This window comes from Netta rufina, assembly GCF_964035555.1.
Source record: "Netta rufina genome assembly, chromosome: 16".
Lineage (NCBI taxonomy): Eukaryota > Metazoa > Chordata > Aves > Anseriformes > Anatidae > Netta > Netta rufina.
Genome location: NC_140140.1, coordinates 2,816,482 through 2,830,392, shown reverse-complemented (window position 1 = coordinate 2,830,392; position 13,911 = coordinate 2,816,482).

Genomic DNA, 13,911 nt, shown 5'->3' with positions numbered 1-13,911 from the left:
GCGGCGCCGCCGTGTGAGTGCGCGGGGCGGGGCCGCTCCGGCTCCTGTGCGCCGGGGAAGCGGCCCCGGAGGGCTCTGCCTGAGCCCCGGGCCCGGGGCCCGGTGATGGCTGGGGCGGCCCGGCCCGGCCACCGGGCAGCGCCAGGAGCGGCCTTGGAGCGCCCCGGGCCCAGAGCAGGCCCCAAAGCAGAGCTGGCCGCGGAGCCGCTGTGGGCGCAGCGCGGGCTGTGCTCCCCGGCAGGCTGCCCCCCCTGAAATCACCACACGGTCACCTCCCTGGCCCTGCTGGCTGCACTATTCCTGACACAAGCCAGGATGCCCTGTCCCTCCTGGCCACCTGGCTCTGCTGAGGCGAGCAGCAGTCAGCACCCCCAGATCCTTTTCCTCTGCACAACCTTCCAGCCACGCTGCCCCAAGCCTGTAGTGCTGCATGGGGTTGTTGTGCTCCAAGTGCAGGACCCAGCACTGAGCCTTGTTGAACCTCATCCCATTGGCCTCTGCCCATCCTGTCCAGGTCCCTCTGCAGGGCCTTCCTACCCTCTGACACATCAAAACATCCCCCCAACCTGGTGTCATCTGCAAACTTACTGAGGCTGCACTCAGTTCCTTCATGCAAGTCATCAATAAAGATATTAAAGAGGATGGGCCCCAACACCAGCTCCTGGGGAACACCACTGGTGACCAGCTGGATGTCACTCCGTTCACCACCACTCTCTGGGCCCAGCTTCCCAGCCAGTTGTGTACCCAGCACAGAGTGTACCTGTCCAAGCCATGGGCTGCCAGCTTCTCCAGGAGAATGCTGTGGGAGACCGTGTCAAAGGCCTTGCTGAAATCTAGGCAGATACGTCAACAGGCTTTCCCTCATCCACCAGGCGGGTCACCCAGTCATAGAAAGAGATGAGTTTGGTCAGGCAGGACTTGCCTCTCATGAACCCATGCTGACTGGGCCTGATTCCCCGGTGGTCCCGCATACATTATGTGATTGCATTTAAGATGATCTGTTCCATCACCCTTCCTGGCACCGAAGTCAGGCTGACAGGCTTGTAGTTCCTTGGATCCTCCGTATGACCCTTCTTATAGATGGGCATCACGTTAGCAAGCCTCCACCATAACTGCTGATAGACGATGGAGAGTGGCCCAGCAATCACATTTGCCAACTCCCTCAGCACCCTCAGGTGGATCCCATCTGGCCCCATGGACTTGTGACAGTCCAGGTGGAGCAGCAGGTCTCAACTGTTTCCACCTGACCTGTGGGGGGGTTCTTCTGCCCCCGTCCCAGACTTCCAGGTCGGGAGTCTGAGTACCCCAAGGATAAGCGGTCTGGCTGGTAAAGACAGATGCAAAGAAGGTGTTAAGAACCTCAGCCTTTTCCTTATCCTCAGTGCTCATGTTCCCCACTGCATCCAGTAAAGGACAGAGATTCTCTTTGGCCCTCCTCTTGCCATTAATATATCCATAAAAACATTTTTTGTTATCCTGCAGGGCGCTGTGCTGGTCAAATGGCGCGCAGCACAGCCTGTGAGCCACGCTATCTGCCTGACCCTTGGACTTGGCTGTGGCATGATCCTTTTTCCGGCCTTCAAACAGTTTGCCAAGTGCCGGGGGGGCTCAGCGCAGGCGGGCCTGCCAGCTCCTGCCCCTGGCCACAGCCAATGCCTGCTGCACGGGCAGGAGGCAGAGCCCTGCCTCAGCCTTGCCTGCAGGTCAAGCGTACACTTTGTTCTTACTCCTGTTGTAACCTGAAAGGTTTTTCATAAGCCTCAGTCATGAACTGGGGCAAACTATGCAACCAGTTTGTTATACATCTCTTCTAGATCTACATCTATTTATGAAATATTTAAAAGTGAGGATTTCCTCACACCGACATATTCTTGTTGAATTATTTTGCAAAGTGTGGAAGTACTGTCCAAGTAGATCAGTGCAGAGTTCACCTCCACTCCACTCAGAGTACTCCCTGTAAATAAGGTTCAGTATTTGTTATCTGAGCAGCAGTTGATCTTCAGTCCTGCAGTGAAAAGTCCAAATAGAAATAGAGTAGTCCTAGTAGAAAACCTGTAGTCCCACAGCCACTACACATATAAGTGGTAATATCTGTGTTTGATATTTGGAGTGCTGCAGGTTGCACCAGCACATCTGACAGCACTCCAAGCAGTTTTGTAAGTCAAAAGGTGCCCAAAAGACTAACGTATCCATAGCTCTAGAACAGATTCATCTAACTTGGTCATGCTGTTGTGGGTTTACATCACTACAACCTTTTCATCACAGCTCAAACACACCAGCTCACATCAGCAGGACAGCAATTCATACTCCAGCAGTTTCCATCTGCTCCCCTGACACTGCATCCAAGCATTGCATTGCTGGCTGACCACAGTTTCTGTGTGTTCCTGCATGCCTGTTTCTGCTGACATACACATGAGGGTCTTGCCAACAGCCCTGCCTTATACAATGTGGCCTAAGGGCAAAAAAACACCTCATGTAAGCCTTGTGTTGAGTGCCAGCCCCTCAGCAAACCTGACTGTAAGTTACAATGAATGCTGTAACCTGCATGAACACACAGCAACCCCTATGCACAAAATGTCCTTCCAAAATTAATTAGCAAGGCCAAAACATAGACATCATTTCATATAACTACCACTAATTTCAGTTCAAAACATACCTCCCTGTGAATGCTGGGCTCAGCACCCGATTACACCTAAGCCTACAGTGGGTGGTGGGAGCTAGTGGTCAGCTCCACCTAGTGTGAAGGTGCTCCAGTGCCTGGGAAAATATTCTCAGCTGTTTATAACTGCATAAAGAGCACTTAAATACAAGTCAAACAAATGGCCTAGTCTGCCCCAAGCCTCTGATTTAGGAGATTGAGACCCCATATTATACTATATCTATTTAGTAGTCAGTGCCTTGACTACTCGTGTACGCTCTGGTCCTTTCAGTGTTGCTGTCACTGGTGGGTTTGGGATGCCAGATGGCAAAGGATAGGTGTTAAATCATAGGGAATAGGGAACAAAGCAGAGAGAATGGGGAAAAGAACAGAAGAGTTCAAAAAACACTCCAGTAGTAGAGTACAATAACAGTAACAGAAAGTTATTTGTGTTATACATCCTGCTACTGTATCATTTACTGTAGTGAAGTTCTGGGTCTCCAAGTCACTGAAGAGGTGTGAAACTCAGTGGGGAAAAAAAAAAAAAAAAAAAAAATTTTTTTTAATTAGAGTATGAAATTTTGAAGATCAATTTCAAAAATAAAAATCAAAAAGGCTTACTGGCTTGGTTATAAAATGCTGTAGAGTTCAAGACTAGGAGAAAGCATCAGTCTAAACTTCTGTATAACACAGGAGATTCTTCACACAGATACTCTATACTAAGCCAGTTAGTTGCTTGACTAGGATGATGTATGTATTACATACATTATAAGAAGTATTTTGTGTAATCTGATGGGCTCTTTCATAAAAAGAATGCCCATAATTTGTTCAACAGGATTCTCTCTTAACAGCGCACTGAGAGGATCTGTACTGAGTGTGAATTAGAAGTGTACAGAAAATGAGGCTGTTACCCGTGGGGCCTTACCTCACTTGTCACAGAAGGTAGAAGATGGGTATGAGCAGCATGAACGGTTTGACAATTAATCTAGAGCAGTGGGAGCATGGGGATCTGGGTTCTACCCTACCACAAGCACAGCCTTGCGCTGCCTCAGTCCCTTAGGACAGGCTTTGCATGAGTGATCGTTAATTGCATAGTCCTCATTTTCTAGGCAGCAGCATCAAAATAAACAAACTAACAAAATATCTGACACATTTTATTTTGCATACAGGCCTAAGCTGTTACTGATTCCAGCCTTCACAGGCTTTATGTAGGCTTGGGAGGACAGCAAGGGGAGAAAGCTTGGCTCACACTTTGTGGTACTTACAGGTCAGCTCATACCATCTAACCCAGAGCAGCAGCCAGGTTGCCCATCACTCCTCTGCAGGATGTTGGTGTCTGCTAACAAGTCACACAGCCCCTCACTGCTGCATGCCACAAAAGCAGAGGGGATATGTGGGATGCTGAGTGTCAGGCTGTCCTTCAGGCTCGGGGGTGCACTGCACCCAAGCCGCAGCTGTCCTGGAGCCCATGACAACAGGCTATGCTCTTTCGTGCTCCCTGATCAATGTGCTGCCAGGCAATGTGGACTGAAGTCCAGAGTACCTCATGGACCTTAGAAAATGCGTCACAATGCCAAATACTCTGACAAATCAAATACTGCATGTCTGAAAGTGGTACCCACAGGCAGGCAGTTCACCATTACCCACAAACTGCAGACAATGATTTTACTTTCCCACCAACTCACACAAACATTGTAAAAATAAAATAGTTTCTGTCTGTGAAGTGCAACGATATTGTGGTGGCAGCATTCAGGAGCTCCTTGAGTTAGCAGACTAATGTTTTACCCTGCATGGAGGTAAGAAGGACAGAAGAAGAATCCCTACCCAGAACGCTGCAGATGAAGGAGGTGTTGGATAACTGCTATTTCAGCTAGCACAAGGCATTCTGTTCAGTGAGGCAGGGAGAGCATTTGATTATCCATTTAGGTTGTATCGTGGTAAATATCACAAGGTGCCTAAAGAAGGTTACAACAGTGCTGCTATCACTGCCATCTTCTAAATAAAACACTTTGCTCTGTAGACTTAATGTTCTCAGCCAGAGCACACATGGGGGCTGTGAAGGCCCCAGCCAGCAGCTGAAGGTTGCAGCAGCTCTTTTCTATGCATGCTGTGACTCACACTGGTAATTCACCTTCGTGGGGGGCACATGTGGTCTAGAGCCCTTGTTCATGCCTAAAGTTGGCTTTTAATATGATGTTACAGGTATCATAGATATTCATTTATAGTACTCACAAGTGTGCTACAGCTCATGCTGCAAGTGAACTCTGCCTACCTGCCTCAAGCATAAACTCATGTATTGCCTTGTGTGTTTGCACAAAGCCCTTTACCATGAGGTTTCACACCACCACCTTGTGCAACAGTACAGAATAACAGTGCTGGGGATCCGGTCCGTCTTTGAGTTGTACTATCTCAATCCACAGCTACATTTATATTACTATAACTAGCATTAGCATTCTAACAACAATAACGTTTGTCCCAGTGATGTTAAATTCACCACATTCCACATTCACCACAGTTAACTTTCTCTTCCTCTCTCTTTAGTAAAGACTTGCTGCGCTTTACCAGGTTTTGACTGTGTTTATGCTACCAATTTCCATCATTAACTGCCCAACAGAGGGCAGAAAGAGCCTTCATTTTGACTTCCCTGTGGATAAGCACTACCAACACTTAAATGAGAGATTTGTATGACCAAGCTCGTTCCATTTGGGAGGAGTATTGGTGGTCCAAGAGTTAAAAGGAAGCTATGTTTTTGTTGCCAGAGTGATAGAAATCCTGCCTGTACAGCCAGTGCAGGCATGAACTGAAGCAAAGAGCTAGAAGAGAAGAAGTGAACTAGATGGAACCATACTCTTTTGCGGAGGTACACAGGGACAGTATGAAGGGCAAGAGGCGAGAGTTCCAGTAAGTGGAATTCTGGTTACATATAAGAAAAAAAAAATAAATAAATAATAATAATAATAATAATAAAAAATCACTATGCAGGGTGTCAAATGCTCAACCAGCGTTGTGAAGAGGCTGTGAGATCTCCAACCTTGAAAATGATTTTAACTCAACTAGACAACGTCCCCTGTGCAACCTTAGTTAGTCCTGGTTTGGGCAGGAGATAGACTTAGAGGCCTACCTAAATCCTTTATATTTCTGTCATTGTCTGGATTTTTGTGTGCTTGGCTAGCATTTTCATACAAAAATCCAGAAAATCACAAATCCTAAATCATTAAACACTTGTCAGGGAACTGAGAAACCCAGTTCAGTTTCTGTCTCTGACAGTGACTTGCTATGCCACCTTCAGTAAGTTAGATAATCTTGAAGAAAGTAAGTTTGTCATCTGTAAGGCCAACAGGGACCTGCTGGTTAAGAATGGAACATGGGAATGAATGAATGCAGGACCTGTTTCGGGAAAGGGGCTCTCATACTCTCAGATAACAAAACAACTTGGGTGTGCAGTGCTTTTGTTATGTGGGCCAGTCCCAGCCCCCAAACTGAGGGAGCCCAGGGCTTTGAGGTTTCAGAGAGCAATATCCATTTATAGGCGCCTGTTCAAAAGCCTAGTGGAATTGCAATATTTTAATGATATTGTAGGATTTTGGCAGGGAGTTTTGGAATTAATTGATCTTTAAGGTCCCTTCCAACAAAAACAATTCTATGATCCTATGATATTTCTTTTTTAGTAACACAACAGGAAAGATTCAAACATGGAAGTGATTTACACAACTCTGCCACACAAACCCTTAACTTCAGTGGCTTCCCAGTCAACTCCAAGCATCAATGGCACTAACTCAATGTGCTAGTTCTGACTGAAAGAACTCAGTTAGAACTCAGATTCTGTTAGTGATTTGAATAATATTACTTAAAATATAGAAGCCTGACTGTAAATAAATACTATGCATATTTTGTCACAAGAAAAAATCTCTGCCTCGGTGACTTTGAAATCTGGCTCAGACTGAGAAACAATGTGAAAAGTATTACTGATATTATCAAATATTACCTCTCAGAAGTTAACTCCCAGAAGCACTGCTTGACCATATCAAACACAGGAAATCTGAAAAGCTATACTGTAAACACAGTTTTCCTAAAACCCTTTGCACAAGATCTTTCTGCACAGAAAACTTTTGTCATCTGTTGCAGTTTTTACCAGTCAAGAGGAAGTTATGACAAAAGAATTGCAAGAAAATTCCATCCTGCCCGAGTATCTTATAGGAAGTGTAGGAAAAAATGAGCTAATCAGTAGTCTCCTTTTTTTCCCAAATAAGTAAACAAAGCAGCAGAAACCACAAGGACCAAAAGAAAGGTGAAGTTTTGGATACAAACCGCTTCTGCCACTCAATTACATTATCTGTGCCATGTTGGTTTGATGTTAATTTATGTTTTGGTGTTCCCGTTCACTGATAGACCATGATTTTTAACAGGGAAAATATTCTCTTTCAGAGTTTGAATGTGAAAATTGCACTACATTCATCTTGAACTGGCAAGCATAAACTAATCAGTAGTCTGGGCACCTGGAATGCATTCTTCTCGTGAATTTTACAGAGCACCTGCCACTAGTGGATCTTTCATTAAGACATCTGAAGCAGAAAAAATAGAAAGATTGGGGTTGCTGAGGTTGAACAATAACATTTTTCCCAAATGTCAGCTACAAAAGGAGGGAAACAAAATGATAACACAGAGGACAACTTATATGGTGAGCTTGACATGTGATACTGAATGTTATTAATCAACACTGGCTTTAGCAACCTTTACCTTAGTAAAGGTAAGACAAAAACAGAGACTGCAAATGGCCACAGTGCCCAAGGGATAGATACATATACATGTATGTCGAGCACATAATTGTACTTGGGGTAGCATTCAGCTCCTTCCTGCAAACACTAATCTTACACTAAAGTCAAAATCAATTCAGATGGCTGGGTAAAAAGTCATAGTACATCTAGGGAATCATACCACAAGCACTGTGCAAAAACAAGCCCAATGTTATAAACAAGCCATGAGATAGAAGAATGCACCAGAAATGAAGCCCAGCCATGCAGATATGGAACTCCAGGTAAAGTCAACCTGAGCTTTACTGTCCTGCCAGGACAGGATTCTGTACCATGGCAATGGATGAGAGATGGCTGCTTAGAGGATGCATGAGAGAGAGATTTATGCAAAATTCATTTTTTATTAACTTGAATGGAACATTGTAAATATTAAACTGTAAAATGTGTATCTACAGTCAAGTATCTAGGTCAAGTATCTATAAAGGAATGTAAAAACTTAAAGGTTTATGGAAAACTCTAAAAAAAAAAAAAAATGAACTCTGAAATTAACTTCAGCTCTTCAGTTGGATGCTTCTTCTATTGGGCTGTAATCTTGGCTTCAGACGTGCACTTTTTTGACAAAGCCACATGCTCTTCTGACTTTTTGGTACTCACAGGCCCTGACTGGGCAGCACATATTGCTCTGTGCTGGAACTGAACTTCAAGCCTGTGCTTGAGGTTGTGTGTGTATATTCCCTCATCAAACGCAACCGCAGGTGGCCATTTAAACATGGGTATAATTCAGCTGGGGGAAAACTGGGATGTTTTCTAGCCCAGGCCTCATATACAGGAACGCTAGCTTAATTCTAGCCATGGGATCTTTCTTATTAGGGTATGTGTGTAACCTAGGGAAGATTTTCAGAGCCCTAGCAATTATAAGAAACCTCCAAACTTTACACTTGTAAAGTAAGTAATTTTGCTAAAACATCGGTGAGGTTCTTCTCCTACTCTTTAAAATTTGAGTCTTTTCTCTGATTTCAGAGCATGGAAACTGACCCGTTATACCCCGCTGTTAAAGGAGGAAGTGTTCTGTAATTTCTGTGTATTCGGAAGTGCATTCTGATTATGACAAAGTCATTTTAGACAAACAAACACACGACAAACCCACCCTGTACAAAGTAAAAACAGTATCTTTAATATCTGCAGCGGACACGTGAGAACACAAAGCCCGAGCTGTGTCTCACTGCTGCCCAGCTGTCCCAGTTGCTCTCCCGACACCAGCCCCCAGCATTTCCCCTGCTCGTATCAGCAACCTGCCGGTGGCACCCATATCCCGCAGCCCCGGACCCTTCTCCCCGCCGCTCGCCGTGTGCCTGCTGCCACCTCCTGGCACGGCCGGAGCCCGGCACCCCAAAGCCGGACACCAAAACTTTAGGGGTGTCTGTGCTCATTGCACCCCTGGTGCCTGGGGAATTCCTCGGCAAGCAGCAGTCCCCAGCACAAGGCTGCTAACTGTGGTTTTGCAGATGCTGTTCTGCAATCCAGGCAGCTGGCGAGAGGTTTTTTTACTTTTGTTATTATTATTATGACTACTATTGGTATTTTATTTCTTCTTTTTCTTCAGTGCTTTGCAAGAATCTCGACCCTAGATGAAGCCTTTGAGCCCTCAGCAGGAGCCAGGGTGCTCCCATTGCCAAAAATCTCACCCGACTGTGCCCTTGTCCCTACATTGGCACCCTCACAGCGCAGGGAGCAGCAGCAGCAGGGAGTTTCAGGGCGTTTCACCCGATGTTGACATTGCCGAGGGAAAAGACCTGGTTTTTAATCACAGACTGATTATTTCGAGGAAAGGCAGGGAAGTGGGGAGTGGAGGTGGGCCCGGAGCACACGGAGGGAACAATGGGGCCAGTGTTGGGCTGAGCGCCGCGGCTCCCTGCAGAAACGCCCGGCGAGGGGTTTTCAGCACATTTCGCTTCCCCACTCAGGTATAATTACACCGGGGAACAAAGAGCCCTTCAGCCCTGCCTGCTCCCTCCAGCACAGCCCTGGGGGGCAGCGTGCATGCACGCACGCACGTGTGCCAGCTCTCAGTGGGGTGCAAGGGGATGGTGACCGGGTGGATGGCCCGGTCTTTAATTCTGTTTAATTCTCATTCATTCTCTGTCTTTTTATTTCGGTCCGTGTCTCCCACTCTGTGCACACCCCAAAATCCCAGCGCTGCCCAGCCATCCTTGCCATGCCAGCACCTGTCCTTGTTGCAGGGAGCAAGGACACATCCCTGTGGGTCAATGCCCTCCGGTTGCTGCTGCTGCTTCTCCTCCAGCACCATCCTGCTGAGCCCAGCACCCATCCAGACCCCCAGACCTTTTGCAGGAACCAGCTGGGGTGGGCTCTGGAGGCCAGCCCTGATGCAGAGGTGAGGGGCACCGATGTCTGCCTGGGGCTGTGCTCCCTGCAGCTCCCCAGCACAAAGCAGGGCCAGAGACAAGTCCAATTTCAGATTTCGGTCCCCAGTCCCACGCCTTGTGCTTGCTGCTGCAGGTCTGTGTTTGGGCACGTGCCTGCAGCCTGGTGGGGTCCCAGCCAGGCACCCCGCAGCTCCCTCCCCGAGTCCTTGAGGGCTCCTGGGGCAGGAGCTGCACCCCATGATTTCTTTCTCAGCGTTGATCCTACCCGATCTGTTATTGTCTGCTGGCTTGCATGCATAATTACAGCACCAGTGCATGGAAATTAGGTCTGCTTTTTTCAAGCCCGGTTGTTTATATGAACTGTTTAAAACTCCACTTTCCCTTCCCAGTGAACCCTGAGAAAACCACCAGGGTGTTTCTTCCGAGACGGGGATTGAAGCAGATTGCCAGCTCCCTCTGTCCTGCCCCACCAGCCTGGCTTCCCCGGCCATATTGCAATGTGGGGCCAATTTTGGGAGCCATGTCCAGCCCCACAGTGCAGCTCTGCTTGCCTCAAGACCCCCATATGGCCACCAGGCCCCAGCTGTGGACGTGGTGGCCCTTGTCCTGTCCCATGTCCCATCAGGATGCTGTCAGCTCCCGAGCTCAGTCCTTCCCCACACTGCAGAAAGTATGGAGCTTGCCAGGAGGGAGCTTGTTTAAAACCTATTTTTTCTCATTTTAGGGAAAAAGAAACAACCCAAACCCTGATTTTCCACATTTGGCTCCATGGACAAGGCTGAGTGCCTGGAGCGTGGGCACAGAGGTGTGGTGGTCTCCAAACAGCTCATTTAGGGGTGTGGTTAACAACACTCCCACCTGGCACTGAGGGGGACACAGGCACCCATGGATGTCTCCAGCCCACCCCGTCCTTAATACAGCTTTAGGGTTTTTTGAGCCTGGCCAGTGGTGCCACACACCCAGGCCGTTCCCGTTGTGCTCAGAGTCTCTCAAGTAGGTAATAGCAATTCCTCGGCAGCCCAGCTTAGCTTATTTTGGCCCTGGCATCCTTCTGCATCCTGCTGCCCAGCTGGGTTATTTATAGTTCTGCCAGAAAAAGGATAAAGTCAGCACAGGTTTGCTGGGACTGCACAAACTTACGGCCCCATACACGCAGCTCCCCTGCCTGGGGCTGGGGGTGCCCTGGGGGGCTGCTGGGGTGAGGGGACCTTGCTGGGGTCTGCAGGGTAGGGCTGGGACCAGCGTGGGGGCTTGGCAGGGAGGCAGATTTTTGGCTTGAGATGCAGGGACCAGCCCCTTGGTTCAGCTTTGGCTGAGGTCTGCTCACACACCACACCAGCCCTGGGCATCAGGAGCACAAAATTTCCAAGAAAGGTGATTTTCTCTGCACTTTCCCCCCAGCTGATGGGCAGAGCTGCATCCCCACATCCTTGCCCTCCTGGGGTGAGATTTACACCAAACAGTGTGGCTGGGGATGAGGGGGCAACTGCTCTGGTGCTGGTGGCCCCACGTTCCCCGTGTCTCCAGCGCTTCCTGATGTGGGGTCCCAGGGGACACTTGCCGTGGTCCTGCTGTCCTCTGGGGGGGAGCTGGCAACGCTGCCACCCCCTGGGACCTCAAGGCGGGAGGTGACAGAGCTGTGACAGCACTGGGACCTGCCCTGGGCTGCCCTTGCCAACACAAACACCTCGCTGGGTCACAAACAGGGCTGGCAGCGAGCCTGCCTGCACCGAGCCCTGCTGGCACCGGCCAGCCACCCTCCTACAGCCTCCCCTGGCCAGCCTCCCTCTCTGCCCACCCCTTGAGCTCAGAGAGATGCAAAATCCTCTTTAATCCCATTTTTTCCAGCCTTCCTACAGGTTGCAAAATCACTGACTGCCCTCTGAGCAAGGCAGCCCTCTGGCCACCTTGGCAGAGGGAGCGGTGCCGGTGGGCTGGGTGCGAGCTGGGTGAGCAGGAGATGAATGCTCCCGGGGAACCACGGCCACCCCTCACTCCCCGAGCACTGCGTGCGATGTGGGGCAGGGCAGGGCTGTCCTTGTGGGGTACGGGGCCGGATCCTGCAGCAATATGGGGCCGCAGAGCGTGGGGAGCTCAGTGCCGCAGCCAGCCCTTTCTTGCCATTAGCCGGGCTCTGTGCTGTGCTCCCTTCCTGCTTGCTCAGGGCATTATTGGGGAAAATAAATAAATAAATAAAAATCACTCCCCGAACCTGCTGCGTGTTTTAGGGCAAAAAGCAATGGGTCCATGTTTTTTTTTCTTTTTTTAAAAATCCCTCGGAGCCGGGCTGCAGCCGAGTGCTGGCTCGCTAGGTGGCAGCAGCCACTCTTGGTGTTCTTTAGAAAGTTGTTTCAGGGGGAGAGAGCCAAGATTTTGTTTTCTTCTTGATGTTTTTGAAGGTGCTGTCACCTCCAGGACCTGTTTATATATATATATACATATATTTAAATGTACATATATATAAAGTGCTTATCACCATACTGAAGCAGGAGCAGGGCACTGCTGCGGCGATTTCCCATTGCCTTCAGACCTCTGCCGCCACCCAAGGGCACTCACACAACGCCACGGCCACCCATGGTGTAGTTATTCTGTGTGTCCTAAAAACATGTGATGCTTTTGGTAATTTCCCAGCTCCTGGGGTGATATGAAAGTTTTTAATTCTTCCTTTTAAAGCCACATTTCTGGCTGCATTGGGGATGGGGAAAAGCCTGTACACATAACTCAGATAATCCATAACGTGGCTCAGGAGCAAGGGAGATGCTGGAGCAGCTCCATTAGGGACGGTGGGGAAGATTTGTGTGTGTCCCCATGCGTGCGGGGTCCCTGAGCCATCCAGCAGAGGCGGGCGCTGCTGACTTGCTTATGAGCGAGACTTCACAACCGCGTGGCTGGCACCTGTCCGAGACAGTTTGTGTTAATTGGGGATTATGCAAATAAACAGCCCTGACGATGCTACAAGCTCCTCCACCCAGATGTGGAGCATATGCTTCGGGAAGTGATTTGTCTGGGAGCTGCAAAGCTCCCCTTTCCACCTGTGGGACCTGCTGGGCAATGCAGAGCCCCGGATAGTTGCAGTCCATGGCTGGCTTTTGGGGACAGAGGTGAGAACCGCCACGGTGCCCCGAGCCCCCCCAGCCGTCCTGTCTTCCCTTTCCCCACGTGCCTTGAGTTACTGCAGATGTTTGTTGAACCCAGCAGGCTTCAGGAATGAGCCACTTGGTGCTTCCTTGGCCTCTCCAGCGAAGCCTCGTGCCGTAAACACAACGCAGGCTTGTTCAGAGCCCTTGAAGTCAACAAGTCCTCCTGCCTCCAGGGCTGGGCTGCTGCTAAATATAGAGGAGGGCGCTTTCCATTCATAAAACAGGAATTATGCACGGGGAGGGGGAACTGGGAGCTGGCGGGCGGGATGCAGGCATGGGCTGAAACGCTTGGCCCCATCCTTCCCCCGAGCTCCCACAGAGATGGGGGACAAAATGCTTTTGGGGAGCTGGGAGGAATCCTCAGCTCAGGCATTTTGTCTTGGATGGGGTTGATTAAAGGGTTTTTCTTGGGGTGCATCCTCAGTTCCATTAGCCAAGGGAGATTTGCAGGGGAGCAGGGGCTGGTGGGGTGGTTGTAGCAATATGTGGGTGGCTGTAACATCCTCCTGCCCCTTTCCTCCACCAGCAGCAGCCCCGGTGATGCACTCACACAGACACAGGGGTGTCTGCATCGGCTTCTAAACCTACATGGGTTTGCAGAGAGAAGAAGCCCCATCTCCAGACTGCTGGGGGGCCTTAGGGAGGTGCTGCTACCCAAAAAATGCAGGGGGTGCCCGGGCACTGAGCCAGAGGCACCGGGTGCCCCACACTGCTTTGGGGCTGCCCCTGCTCCCCTCAGTGCTGCTGAGTTCAGCACAGGTTCAAAACCTCCGCGGTTTTGGCACCTGGCTTGTTTCTAACCCCAGCTCAGAACTGCCAGGGCAGCACGATTTCTAGGTACACCGTAGCTCCTTTGATGCCACGGAGATCTGAAGGCTAAATAAAGCCGTAAGCTCCACTCCGCATAGCGCTCGGGTCCAGCTCCAAGAAACCCGGTTCCTTTTTATGGCCTCTTCAGATCAGCAGCTTCCCGCTGGCTCCAGCCTCGCACCGCG